This window comes from Sus scrofa, chromosome 12 (genome assembly GCF_054392235.1).
Source record: "Sus scrofa isolate SSC_HxYL_T2T_F1_AM1 chromosome 12, Sscrofa_HxYL_maternal_Yorkshire_Landrace_v2.0, whole genome shotgun sequence".
Classification (NCBI taxonomy): domain Eukaryota; kingdom Metazoa; phylum Chordata; class Mammalia; order Artiodactyla; family Suidae; genus Sus; species Sus scrofa.
In genome coordinates, this window is record NC_139394.1 from 21,329,543 (window position 1) to 21,344,502 (window position 14,960).

The following is a 14,960-nucleotide window of genomic DNA, read 5'->3' on the forward strand; positions in this document are numbered from 1 at the left end:
AAATATTGTTAGTCTCCTGACTAATAGTTTGGCTGGGTATGGAAATCTAGGTTGGAAATAATTTTTCTCAGCATTTGGAAAGTATTGTTTCTTCCAGTATTGCAGTTGAGAAGTCTAATGCTATTTTCTTTCTTTCTTTCTTTCTTTCTTTCTTTCTTTCTTTCTTTCTTTCTTTCTTTCTTTCTTTCTTTCTTTCTTTCTTTCTTTCTTTTTCTTTCTTTCTTTCTTTTTTTTTTTGCTTTTTAGTTCCTCTTTATAGTTCCTAAGTTCCTTTTTATAGCCCTTCTTAATTCCTTCAGGATTTTTATTACCTCCCCCTTGAACTCGGTGTCTGTGAAATTGGAGAGATTTGTTACATTGTTCTTTCAGGGGAATTCTCTCTCTCTCTCTCTTTTTTTTTTTTTTTTTGTCTTTTTGCCATGTCTTGGGCCACTACTGCAGCATATGGAGGTTCCCAGGCTAGGGGTCGAATCCGAGCTGTAGCTGCTGGCCTCCACCAGAGCCACAGCAACTCAGGATCTGAGCCTCGTCTGCCACCTACACCACAGCTCATGGCAATGCTGGATCCTTAACCCACTGAGCAAGGCCAGGGATCGAACCCACAACCTCATGGTTCCTAGTTAGATTCATTAACCACTAAGCCACGACAGGAACTCCTCAGGAGAATTCTCTTGATCTTTTAATTGCGAGTCATTCCTCTGCTTCTTCACTTTCCTTATATTTCTCTTACAATATGAGTTCAGGAGAAACAATTATCTGCTGTGGTCTTGGAGAGCTATTTTTATGTGAGTGTGCCCCTCTCGAGCTGGTGTGGGTTTAATATTTTTGGTGTGGGGCTGTTTTTAGTATGGATGTCAGCCACATTTTTCCTCAGTGTGTGCTAATTATTATTCCCTTGATAAGGGATGTCACTGGTGTTATGGTGACCAGAGCCTGCACTGGGTATTGAGTGGGGCCTCCTCTTTGCTCTGTGGTTGTTGCAGCCCTGTTGGGGGCCGGATCTGCTCCCTAGATATTGGAGTAGAAGCCCCCAGATCCCTTTCTAAGCTGCAGTGTGCGGTAGGTGGGATTGGAGCACTGCTGCTGAAAGAGAAGCCACTGAGTGTTCCTCCACCAGAGCTGTTCACCAGGGAGTGTGCTTTGTGGTGTCACCTGTCGCCTGTTGTTCTCACAAAGTACACTGGTGTTGGCCCTGCCCTTGGCCCTGCCTCAACTGTGAGAATGCAGGCAGTCAGCACCAGTGTTGCTCAGGCACTGTGTCACAATGCCACCAACGCAGATCTGTAGGTGCTGATTCACTGAAGTCAGGTACCAGGACTGCAGTACTTGTATACCTGGACCCCCTGTGGGAGCTATGGAAGCAGCCCAGACCCTGGCCCAACCTCCATGTGTGCACACCCACAAAACCTACAGCTGCTATGTCTAGACCTGTTTCAGCCACTGGAGCACGGGTTGTCCTCTCAGATCACCCTCAGAGGCTGAGTGTACAAAGCCAGTGCCAGTAGTATAAATCTGAGGATGGCATAGCTATGAGGAGAGGGCTCAGCTTTCAGCTCTGCTTCCTAAGTTGCGGGGCCTTTGGGGATCAGATCTGATGTCATCCCCACGTCTTTGTGCGGGCTGGCACTTGCAGGCTCCCAGAGCTCCTCAAGGTGGCGCCAAACCAGCTGAGAACCTGGGAGGCTGCGACGGTGGCCCCGCCCCTCCCTTCCCAGGCGATCATTACCAATGAGGTTTCACGGGCAAGCCACGCCCACTGTGGGCCGGCAAAGAGAGAGGCTGCCAGGGGCCCCTCCCTTCCCACGCCCCCTAACGACGGCGCTTTGCTTATATCTCTGCCTTGGACTTTTTCTGTGTACGCCCACGCTCTGGCCCCTTCAGGCTGTCTCTGTGCAGCCAACCCCAGTCCTATTCCTGTTAGAAACGGCGGGGAAGGAGGAGGCAGAGACTAGAGCGATGAGATCTCAAGCAGGTTTATCGCCCAACAGAGGAGGCAGAGACTAGAGCGATGAGATCTCAAGCAGGTTTATCGCCCAACAGCGTGGCTGAGACCAGTGCGTAGAGAGGACTCAAGATCCCGGCTCAGGGAGCAGCTAGTTATATAGGGAAAGGGATAGTTTCTACTTTTAGCAGATTCTATTTTTAGCACAGGTTTGTGATGCAGGAAGAAACGGGACGATACAGGCTATACTGTTGCAATTTCACAGTTTCTCCGGCTGTTTTTGTCTTGAAGCTTTGTTTCATGAGAATCTTTGTTCCGAGGCCGCTCCGGCTTTTGCCACATTTCAGTTCTTTTCCATCCTACAATTACCACCTAACAATCCCTAGGTCTGTTCTCTGAAGCCTGAGTATCAGCGCTCAGACCCTATACGTAGCAGCAGGCATACCTCTCTGACTGGGAAGTGCAGCGAGGTTGCCTGGCTCCTCTGTGCTGGTCTCTCTCTGTTCTGCCTGCTGCAAACCGGCTGCTGTGCTCTCCTAGCCTCTCAAACTCCCTTTCTGTCCCAGCTGATCCTCTAGCTGGTAAAAGATCTGCCCAGAATATGGGAACCTTTCCTCTGCCACAGTTGCCTCCTGGGGCACAGGTCCCATCCCACGTCCTTCTCTTTTGTTTTTTCTGTCCTCCTACCTGGTGACATGCAGGTCTTTCCTGCACTTCCGGGTGTCTGAGGTCTTCTGCCAGCGTTCAGTAGGTACTCTGTGAGAATTATTCCACATGCAAATGGATTTTTGATATATTGGGAGGAGGTGAGCTTCATGTCTTTCTATCCCACCATCTTGATTCCGGGCCATGAGCCCGGGGTTTAAAGAAAGACACTATTGAAACCAATGTGAGTTTCCTCTTCAGTAAAGGCAGCAGCTTTTCCATCTGGAAATGCCCGGATTTCTCAAGCTAAGATTCAAGCCCCAAAGCAGACTGCATTTTGCTCTTGCCTGGCCTTGCCCACTTCCTAAGATCCTGGTGCCTGAGATGAGGAGGTTGAGTGCTCTCGAATGTTCCCGGTAACTCATCTGTATTGAACACACCCTTGGATTCCTGATGCTTGAGTTAGTATCAAAGTTTGTGAAATACTGTTTTAGGTAATTGCACAGAGTGCTAAAACAATGGCTAGAGTGAGAATTAATGATAGCCCATAAAGCATATCTGCTGATGTCAAGAGCTTACTGGTAAGCTTGTAAGGTTTTGCTTTCTTTGGGCCCATTGTTGGCGAAGAGCTATTAAAAACACAGTGTCACTCCTGGTATCTGAGATAAGTGATTTCTTCTGTTTGCCTTCCCACTGCTGGAGCTCGTTAAAATCTGCTGCCAGGCTTCCTGAAACATAAACACAAATGAAGCTTTTTGCTTTGCCTGTCCCCAGCACACTTAGCAGCACCTGGCATGTAAGGGACACCTATGATTTGAGAAGCCAAGCCATGGATTTGGTATAGAAGCCTCTGCAGTTCTGGTCTCCAAAGCTCCTCTGGTCTGGTCTCCAAACCTCTCCTAAGCAAGTTTCTTGGGGACTGGCTTCTCTGGATTCCGCGTGCTTTCATCACCTTGGTCCCAGGCAGCCGCCAGGAGTCGGTGTTGATGACCTGCCCCGGAGGAGAGAGCAGGTCTCTTTTTGAACCGTGGAGGGATGGAGCCAGGTCTGGGAGAGCTGAGACACCGAGCAAGGCAGCTCTTTATCTGGCTTTCCTCTCATGTGCTGTGTGGTCACTCTCTTGGGCAGGCGTAGCTTCCCCCAGTGCCCAGGACCTGGGAAGGGCTTTAAGCAGATCAAGGGATATTAAAGCACAAATGGCTATTTAGAAGGAGAGTCCATTTCTAACTCTGTTCCCTGTTAACCCCTTACTAGAATCCAAAGATTCCTCTTTCCTATCATGATAGGATTATCACACAGAACACAGATATGTTTGGTTCCTTCCATCTTGTATCTGCCCCCTGTGACAACACAAACAAAAACATAAAAATATTATTTACATAATATATTTATAATTTTATATAAAATATTAAAAACAAAATACTATAAACATAATATAAAAAATAAATAAAATATTATAAACATAACATGAAATGTTGTATAAATATTATAAACATAAAATATTTAAAATATTATAAACATAATATAAAAATATAAAATATTATATAAAATATAGTATATAAATACAAAATATTATAAACATAATATAAAAATAAAAAAATAAAAACATTCATCCATTGTTCTGTCCCCAGGGTTTTTAATTCTTCCAGGCTCCATTCTGGCCTTATTGTGTGTGAGTGCAGGGACAAAGATGATTTTGATCTTTTCAAAAGTATTTTTTATTGAATACTTGAATATTGAATCCTTTTTTTGAATATTGAATACTTTTGTGTGTGTGTGTGTCTCTTTTTACGGCCACACCCATGGCATATGGAGGTTCCCAGGCTAGGGGTCACATCGGAGCTGTAGCTGCTAGCCTGCAACAGAGCCACAGCAATGCAGGATCCGAGCTGCCTCTGTGACCTACACCACAGCTCCTGGCAACGTCGGATCCTTAACTCCCTGAGCGAGGCCAGGGATCAAACCTGCATCCTCATGGATCCTAGTCAGGTTTGTTAACTGCTGAGCTACGAGGGGAACTCCTATTGCTGCCTTCTTTGCAGTCACTGAACATGGAAAACCGAGTGACAAGCATAGGAAGTCCACAGTCGAGTAGGTAACGGTCCACTCTATGGAGTAGTCAGCAGGCATCGCAATCAGTAAATCGGAGCTACGTCGGATGGCAAGAGAGAGGCCTCAAGGCATTGTGGGAAGGGAAATGTCCCATGCAGAAAAGCACATGCAGGATACTGACCTCACACGTGTGGGTAAACAAAGCCCAGTCCCCCGTCTATGTAAATGCGTATTCGTGTGTGTACAATTACATGAGCACCAGACATGTGAATGAGTACTTGTGATGTGATTAGCATGGATTACCTGGGGGTGGGGTGGGAGGCTGATGTGGGGGGGGGGAGTAGAAAGGAAGAGGGTATCCAAGAAAAACAGGAAAGGAAAAAAAGACGGCATACTTTTTTTTTGGGGCTGAGCCTGCAGCATGAGGCAATCGAACCCATCCCATAGCAGTGGCAATGCCAGATCCTTAACCTACTGAGCCACCAGGGAACTCCATATATATGTATATATATATATATTTATTTATATATATATTTTTATGGATATATATGTATCTCCCTAAAATTGTGTATGTGTGTCTATGGACAAAGAAAACAAAAGTTTTAAAAGCCACAGAATCAGTTAATTTGTTGACTACCATGTCAAATTCCTAGTTATAAACAGATTACCCACACCAATACCCTGCCCTGTCAATTTTAGAGTGCTACGTAATAGATTTTAAAAACCTGGAGTTCCCGTCTTGGTGCAGTGGAAACGAATCTGACTAGGAACCTTGAGGTTGCGGGTTTGATCCCTGGCCTCGCTCAGTGGGTTAAGGATCCGGCATTGCTGTGGCTGTGGTGTAGGCCGGCGGCTACAGCTCCAATTAGACCCCTAGCCTGGGAACCTCCATATGCTGTGGGTGCGGTCCTAAAAAGACAAAAGACAGGAAAAAAAAACCAAAACACCCATCTTAATAATTTCTAAGTGTGCAGTTCGGTAGTGTTAAATATAGTCACTTTGTCGTGCAGCAGAGCTGAGGACGTTCATCTTGCAACACTGAAACCCACCAAACCCTAATTCTCTCTCCTCCCTCCTCCCAGGCCTTGGTTACCAGCTTCCTACGTTCTGTTTCCATGATGCCGACTCCTCTAGGGTCTTATACGACTGGAGTCACGCAGTAATTGTCCTTCCGGTGCCTGGCTCATTTTGCTCAGCATAATGTCCTCTAGGGTCATTCACATTGTGGCATGCGACACCACTGAATAGATTTTAAAATTCACCTTGTATTTAGATAATAATATAACTATATACATTAAAAGTGATACCCAAGGGAGTTCCTGTTGTGGCTCAGTGGTACCAAACCCGACTAGGAACCAAGAGGATGCAGGTTCGATCCCTGGCCTTGCTCAGTGGGTTAAGGATCCGGTGAGCTGTGGTGTACATCACAGACACGGCTCCTTCATTGCTGTGGCTGTGGCTGCGGCCGGTGGCAGCAGCTCCGAGTCAACTCCTAGCCGGGGAACGTCCATATGCCACACGTGTGGCCCTAAAAAGCAAAAAAAAAAGTGCTCACTGAAAAGAAGAGAAAGAAAAGTGTAAAGCCAGATGGCAGTGCCTGCAGAAGGTAACGTGGATGCTGGAAGGAGGCAAGAGGACCACATGGATTAAACTCGGAGCGTGACCTGGAGCAGATGCCTTCGTCTCTCTGAGCCTCCGTTTCCTTTTCTGTCAATTTAGGATAAATTTATCTAAATTTGTCTAAATTGTTGAAATCTACCTGAAGGTGTCCTGCAAGGATTAAAGGAGATAAAAAGTGGCCAGAGCACACAGTAGGCCCCCAAGAAATGTTGGCGAGCGCCTTCCCTCTCTTAAACAGTTTTCAAAGCAGCCCGACCTGTTGTCGCCTCCTTTGATTCTTGCAGGCGCTGTGTCCTGCCTGCTAAGGCTGAGCTGGAGCAAAAATTCCCCCTCCTTCCCCCCGACCCCCGCCCCCACCTCAACACCCCCTTTCTGCCAAGACTCCTCGCTGTCTCCCTGTTGTGCACTCGTCCCATTTTACAGGTGAGGAAACTGAGGCTCAAGGAGGAATGAGCAACTTGCCCAAGGTTACGTGGCTGGTAGGTGGGGTGTCCCAGTGAAGAACCCCCCTCCAATGCACCTCAGTGTCGATCTTCCAGATGAGCAGACCACTGGCCTAAGCAGACTAGATCAGGTCACGGAGAAGGCGAGTTCCTGCAGAAGCCCGGTGAGCTCAGCTCACATCCACTTGAAAGCTGCTGGGCTCAGAGTGGGCGCAGGGCAGGGGTTACAGGGATCAATGGGCACTGATTTACAGCTTCTGTGCAGGGACTGGCACTCTTTGTCCTTTTCCTAAGGGTGCTCCTGGTGTGTGCAGAGGGGGCAGTGCTCACAGTGGGCAAGGGCTCCCTTGGCAGCCAGGTCTTGGCTGATGCCTCTGCTTCCCTTCCTCCTCCTCTAGGTAAGGCGGTGGGCATTTACCCCGTGGAAATGGTCAGCGCTACAAATCTGGGCTTGATTTGCTGGGTTTTATTGATTGTGATGACTTAAAGTCCAGACTTTACCATTTCAAGGGAAAAAAGTTAAAAATAATGCAGATTGATCTGAAAATTATGTCTGTAGCCATTGAACCGTAACTAGTAAAAAATTTAAGAAAATACACCTTTAGGATTTGGAATCTGCTATCCGACTTAGAAAAGAATCACTCGGGAGTTCCTGTCATGGCTCAGGGGCGATGAACCTGACTAGCATCCATGAGGACTTGGGTTCCATCCCATGCCTTGCTCAGTGGGCTAAGGATCTGGTGTTGCCATGAGCTGTGGCGTAGCTCACAGACTCAGCTCGGATCCCGCGTTGCTCTGGCTGTGGTGTAGGCCGGCAGCTACAGCTTGGATTCAACCCCTGGCCTGGGAACTTCCCTATGCCATGGGTGTGGCCCTAAAAAGACCATAATCATGACCATAATAATAATAATAAAGAAAGAAAGAAAAGAAAAAGACCCACCTCACTGACAAATGACTGAAGTTAGGACCTAGGTCTTTGTTGTTTCATTCTTATCTTATCCCTTAACAGAAACACACATTTCACCTGTGTTCATGTCAGAACAATACTTGTTTATCAGATGCAACCAGACGTTGTGTTGCGAAAACTTGGCCCCTTGTACGCTGGCACTGAACGGGATCACGGAGACAGAGTTTTGGGTAAAGTAGAAAAGAGTCGCTTTGTTGCTTTGCCAGGCAAAGGGGGCCAAAGCAGGCAGTGCCTTCACAATTGTGTGCCCTTGCCCTCGCCAGGGGGGCAGTGAGGGATCTTAGAGTGTTCAAGGAGCAGGGCATGGTTAGCTCGTGGACATCATTCTGATTGGTTGGTGGTGACGTAATTGGGAGTCAACCTCACCAACCTTCTGATTCCAAGTGGCCTGGGGTTACGTGCTTGTGGGGAGCAGATAGCGAACTTCTTCCACACGGTGGGGGCTTCAGTACCTGCCAAACAGCTCCGAGAGCATAGCTCAGAACATCATCTGCAGCCCTTGAGGGAGAACTAAGTGTCCCTGGCTTTGTTGAATGGCTAAACTATTATTATATTTTCTCGCTTGACTGTTTTTGGTTCTTTTTGCATTTTGTTTCTTCTCTGATTAAATTGCTTCTTTAATGAAAGTTTTTCTACAGACAAAAAAGGCAAGCAGAAGACATGGGTGGGGGTTTATTCTGAGAAGGCTCATGGGGTCCTGCTTGGTTATAGTTGCACGAGTTTGGCAAAATGATGAAAGCATCCTATGGGAATCGTTTGACCCTATAATGAAATTATAATGAAAGAGTGTATCTTAATATTTGTAAATTGAGTGCTAAACATCCCTGAGATCAGTAAAATTTATAGATTATATATTTATATCTATACAATTTAGAAATATTACTATAAATACATAATTTATAATATACTAAGTATAAATTCATAAAATGTATGACTATAAAATTTGTATATTATGTATTGTCTATATATTATCACAATATATTATTATATGACTATTACATATTTATAATATTTAATATATAATATCAAGAGCATATTAATATATTAAGTAATTAATAACCAATAATACATTATAATATATCATATACACTATATAATATATTATGTGTAGTATATAGTAATTTTATATATTATCAAATTATATATTTATCATCTATAATCTGTAACATGTATTATTATATAATACATACATATATTATAAAATTATATAATTATATATCAGTAAAATTATAATATATAATTTAAAAATAATACACAAAATATACATATATATATTTCCCCTCCCCCTGGATATATGGTAGTTAAACATTTACCTGCATACCACTGGCTTATATAGTTAAAACCTGAAAACTCAGTTTGAGGTTTTTTTCCTCTTTTATTTTTAATGCCTGCACCTGAGGCATATGGGAGTTCCTGGGTCAGGGGTTGAACTGGAGCTGCAGCTGCGGCCTGAGCTGCAGCTGCTGGCCTATACCACAACCACTTAACCCACTGAGCAAGGCCAGGGATCGAACCTACATCTTCATAGAGACAACTTTTGGTCCTTACCCTGCTGAGCCACAACAGGAACACCAGCCTGGCAGCTTTTACAATTCCCAGTTTCTTTGGTACACATACTTTTTTTTTTTTATGTCTGTGAATCTGTTTCTGTTTTGGAAATAAGTTGATTTATATATACATATATTTTTAGATTCCACATATGTGATATATAGTATTTGTCTTTCTCTGTCTTACTTCACTTGGCATGACGATCCCTAGGTCCACCCATGTGGCTGCAAATGGCATGACTTCATTCTTCTTTATGGCTGAGTAGTATTCCATTATATATATATCGTGATCCATTCTTCTGTTGATGGACACACTTAGGTGGCTTCCATGTCTTAGCTATTGTGAATAGTGCTGTTATGAACATTGGGGTGCATGTATCTTTTTGAATCAGAGTTTTTGTTTTCTCTGCATATAGGCCCAGGAGTGCAATTGCTGGATCATATGGCAACTCTATTTTTCACTTTTTGAGGAACCTCCATACTGTTTTCCACAGTAACTGCACCAACTTACGTTCCCAACAAGAGTGTGGGAGGTATCCCTTTTCTTCACACCCTCTTCAGCATTTACTATTTGTAGAACTTTCGATAATGGCTCTTCTGACTGGTGTGAGATGATACCTCATCAGAGTGTTAATTTGCATTTCTCTAATAATTAGCAATGTTGAGCATCTTTTCTTGTGCCTATTGGCCATTGGTATGTCTTCGTTGGAAAGATGTCTATGTAGTTCTTCTGCCCATTTTTTTTTCTTTTTACGGTTGCACCTGGGACATATGGAAGTTCCTGGCCTAGGGGTTGAGTTGGAGCTGCAGCTGAGGCCTGCACCACAGCCATGGCAACATTGGATCTGAGCTGCATCTACGACCTATGCCACAGCTTGCTTCTACCCCCCGCCCTTTTCTTTTGGCTTTTCAGGTCCACACCCAAGGCATAGAGTGTTTCCCAGGCTAGGGGTCTAACTGGAACTAAAGCTGCTGGTCTACACCACAGCAATGCAGGATTTGAGCCCCATTTGCAACCTGTACCACAGCTCACAGCAACATCAGATCCTTAACCCACTGAGCGAGGCCAGGGATCGAACCCACAACCTCATGGATGCTCGTCAGCTTCCTTCCTTTCTTTCTTTCTTTCTTTGTCTTTTTGCTATTTCTTTGGGCTGCTTCCGCAGCATATGGAGGTTCCCAGGCTAGGGGTTGAATCGGAGCTGCAGCCGCTGGCCTATGCCAGAGCCACAGCAACGCGGGATCCCAGCCGCGTCTGTAATCTACACCACAGCTCAGGGCAACGCCAGATCCTTAATCCACTGAGCAAGGCCAGGGACCGAACTCGCAACCTCATGGTTCCTAGTCAGATTCGTTAACCACTTCGCCACGACAGGAACTCCCAGCTTCATTTCTGCTGAGCCACGACGGGAACTCCTGCACATTTTTTGATTTGGGTTGTTTGTTTGTTTTTGATATTGAGCTGTCTGTATAGTTTGGAAGTTAACCTTTTATTGCGTAGCTTGCAAATATTTTCTCCCAGCCTGTGGGTTATCTTTACATTTTGCTTAAAGTTTCCTTTGCTCCGCTGTACGCGTGTCTTTTCTCATAAGATGCCCAGTCTCCTCTTTTGGAAGTGAGTGACACAGCAATGGTGTGTGTGTGTGTGTGTGTGTGTGTGTGTGTGTGTGTGTGTGCGCATGCGTGCACGCGCGCAGAGAGATGCTGCCCCCTTTGCACAGAGAGCGGGTCTAGGAGAAGAGCCAGGCCCTGGGTGATGATGATTGGCCAGAGGGATTTCCCCACCTCGGGACCCCAGTGGAACCCCTGAGTGGCTGCTTCCCCACCTCCCTCCCTCCCAGGCCAGGGGGAGGTGGTGCTGAGCCTCCATCCTCAGAACGTGGACCCATCGGCAGGTCCCCGCCTTCTCTCCTCACACCCAGACTGTGCTGCTGACTCTCCCTCAGCAGGGCTTCCAGGCCTGCCGGTTCCCAGAGACTCCACCCCGGCCAGGCCCGCACAGACTCACCGGTTCATCACTGTGGCCTGCTGGGCTCAGCAGCTCTCCCAGGGCCTCCCTTCCCTGTCACTCTGATGCCCCAGCGCTATCCTGGACTCCTCCTCTTTGTTCTTAGTCTCTCTCTCTCTGCTAGATTTCTTTTCTTTTCTTTTCTTTTTTTTTTTTTTTTTTTTGGCCTTTTCTAGGGCCACTCCTGCAGCACGTGGAGGTTCCCAGGCTAGGGGTCCAATCAGAGCTATAGCTGCCGGCCCACGCCACAGCCATGGCCATGCAGGATCCGAGCTGCATCTGCGACCTACACCACAGCTCACGGCAACACCAGATCCTTAGCCCACTGAGCAAGGCCAGGGATCAAACCCGAAACCTCGTGGTTCCTAGTCGTATCTGGTAACTACTGAGCCACGATGGAAACTTCTCTGCTGGGTTTTTAAAAAATTTAAATTCAAAAAATTTTTTTTTGCTTTTTAGGGCTGCACCTGTGCCATATGGGCATTCCCAGGCTAGAGGGTGAATCGGAGTTGCAGCTGCCAGCCTACACCACAGCCACATAGAGAGGCCAGATCCAAGCCATATCCACAAACTGCACCATAGCTCACGGCAATGGCGGATCCTTAACCCACTGAGTGAGGCCAGGGATCGAACCCACAACCTCATGGTTCCTAGTAGGATTTGTTAATCACTGATCCACGATGGGAACTCCTCTCTGCTGGATTTGTGATGCCCGTTTTCTGTTGGTGCTCAGCCCCTGCCCACTGTGGGTCAAACTCCAGGGCTTCAAGTGAGGGAAGTTTTTCATCATTTCCTCTGTGCCAAGCACCCTGCCAGCTATGTGTCATGAAGGATCTATTCCTTTCAATAGGCCTGTGAGGTAGGAATTATCATGATGCCCATTTGATAGGAAACAGGCTCAGAGAGTGTGGCTACTTGTCCAAGGTCACACAGCTGGTCAGTGGGGGAGCCCAGGCTGGAACCCCAGTCTGCCTGACCTGGGAGGCCCTGCTCCCTCCCTGGCTCCTCACTGTCTCAGCCTGTTGATGGGAACGGAGTGGGTTGCAGGGCGCTGAACCTCGTCCCCACCCATTCCTTCATTTCTACCCTGGAGACTGGAACAGCCCAGGGGCCCCTTGCCTTTCTGGCCCTTTCCCCCGTCCTGCTGGACTATTGCTCAATTTCCTGACGCAGCCATTGCAATTCCCAGGTGCTGACTTCCCGGCGACTCACCGGCGCAGTGCTGGCGCTGGAGTTCCCACAGCCCCGCCCCTGCCTGGGAATGCCCTTTCCCACTCCACCCAGCCAGGGATCTTCTTTCTTTCAAACCTGACTCAAACTTTTCCAAGAAGCCTTCCATGTGCTACCCACCCCACCTGGTGGTTCCTCAGCTCCGGGCTCCCCTCAGCCTATGGAGCAGAGAAAGCTCTAGGCTCATGCGCCCTCCTCTGTCAGACTGGATGTCCCCAAGGGCGCTTTTGGACTGTCTCCCCTGTCAGACCAGACCATTCACAGGACATTAATGCCCCCCGAACATCAGTTGCATGAGACACTTTGTGGCCCCCTAAGGTGCTGCAGTAAGTATAATGGAGCCGAGGGCTGCACAGACCTTAGAAGCGGTGGGAGGCCTGAGAAAGGGAAAGACAGGTCGCCTGCGGTGATGGCGCGGGACTTCATGGAAGCGGATAGGTCTGAGGCAACACTATTCCTTACCTGGATAATGGCAAGTGGCATCTTCTTTCCTGGTTTTCCCTTAGCTGCCCCCTCTCCCAAAGCGTGTTCCACACGGATGCCAGAGTAGCCCTTGTAAACACATCTGACGGTGTCACGCCCCTGCTTAGAACGCTTCACTGTTCCCAGAGTGGTCAGGATAAAGTCTGAACTCCTTAGCACAGCCTTTACCACCCAGCCCCCGCTCTGTTCCATCGGGCAGATCCAGCCTTCAGCTAGGCGCTCCAGCAATGCTTACCGTTCCTGCGTTGTCCATCAGACCCATGTCCCGATGCCTCTGCGTCTTTGCTCAGGTGCTTCCCCGAGCAAACGGGATGTCCTTCCTTACTTCCTGAGCATCTGTTTATCATCAAGGTTCGGCTAAGTTAAGAACCCCTCTAGGATGCTCGCCCACCCTGGGGTGGGTGGGATGACTTCCCTTTCTCTGTATTCCATCCATCCTTCACCCACCTGCCCACCTACCCGCTTACCATCTATCCACCTTCCATTATTCTATTTATTCATCTGTTAGTGTTCTATCCATCCATCCAATGCCCACCCACCTGCCCATCCATCTTTCCAGCCATCCATCCATCCAGCCATCCTTCCATATTTCCTTACCATCTTCCCTTTCCTCTCTACCTCCCTTCTTTGCCCCTCTCTCTTTCTCTTCTGTCTTTCATTGAACATCTACTTTATGCCACGCAGTCTACAGAAATCATGTCATAAACTTGTTGGTTGAACTGAGGCTTGCCCTCAAAGAGGGTGATGGACTTGGGCAGAAAGAGAAGACAGACGTGGAAATTCAGGCAGAGGCTGGGAGCCGGGTGGGGATGTAGGGTCAATGAGGTGACTGGACTTTTGGGGTGGAGGTCCGTTTGCACTGGGCATCACCAGCAATTGGCTGGAAAACATAAGCCTTATTTCCCCTGAAATAGGGAGCTAAGAGAGGACTAGTGAACCCTTTCTATTGCTGGCCTTTGGCCACCTAACCATGAACGTGCTTAGCAACCTGAATGTGATTCTGGGGGGCAGGCACAGCTCTTTTCACCCCACACATTCTCACCCTGCTTGCTCAGATTCCTGAGTGACAATTGCTAAACACTTGGCACTTTCAAATTGGTTCTGCTGTGTGACTTTGAACTGGACGCTTCCCCTCTCTGGCCCTCAGCTGTCCCCTCTGTAAAATTAAGAGACTGGTCTAGAGGACCCCTGAGGTCCATTCTGGTTCTGACTTTGGGGACCCTCCAGCAGGTGGGGACCTGTCTTTGAAGTGCGAGGCTTGCAGTCCAGGCAGAGATGGGATTGAATCCTGGCCGAGCAACTTCCTCGATGCGGGCCCTTGGGGATTTCCTGATCCTTTGAACGTTCTGTCCCCGTGACGTGGGACGGTCAGTCTCTATTCTGTCAGCTCTCGCAGCTGGCAGGCTCAGACTGGCCCGTAGACACAGAAGCACTTGGCTCGGTCCATCTGTTGTGTCAGCTCAGGTTCTCACAGGATGCTGGGCGCAAGACAGGCAGGCTGGTCAGGGAAACCAGCGGGTGGCAGAGCTTTCTAGAGGAAAGGGGAACCCGACGCTCCAGGCTCCCGATTGCCTCCTATGCTGGCAGTGCTGCCTGCCAGCCTGCCCCCAACCTCTGCGCTGGCCCTGTCTTTCTGGTGACAGAGGCTGAGGTGCAGATCAGTTCAAGCCCTGGCTTGTCATTCCTAGAAGTGACAGCCCTCTGCTCCAGAAGACTTTTTTTTTGCAGGGGGAGGCTGTACCCATGACATATGGAAATTTCTGGGCCATGGATCGAACCTGCACCATGTAGCCACCTAAGCCACAGCAGTGACAATGCCAGATCCTTAACCCTTAGGCTCCCAGGGAACTCTGAGCCTTGCAAGAATTTATCCTCACTGGGCACAGGTGGCTGGGACTTAGTTGGTGCGGAGAGGGATGGGCAAAGCCAGGGGGTGGGTGTGGAGGGACAGGGAAGGAAGGGCAGGGGATGCAGGGCTCTGCCAGGAGGAGAGAAGAAGCCCAGCTTTGGGCAGACCCTAGTC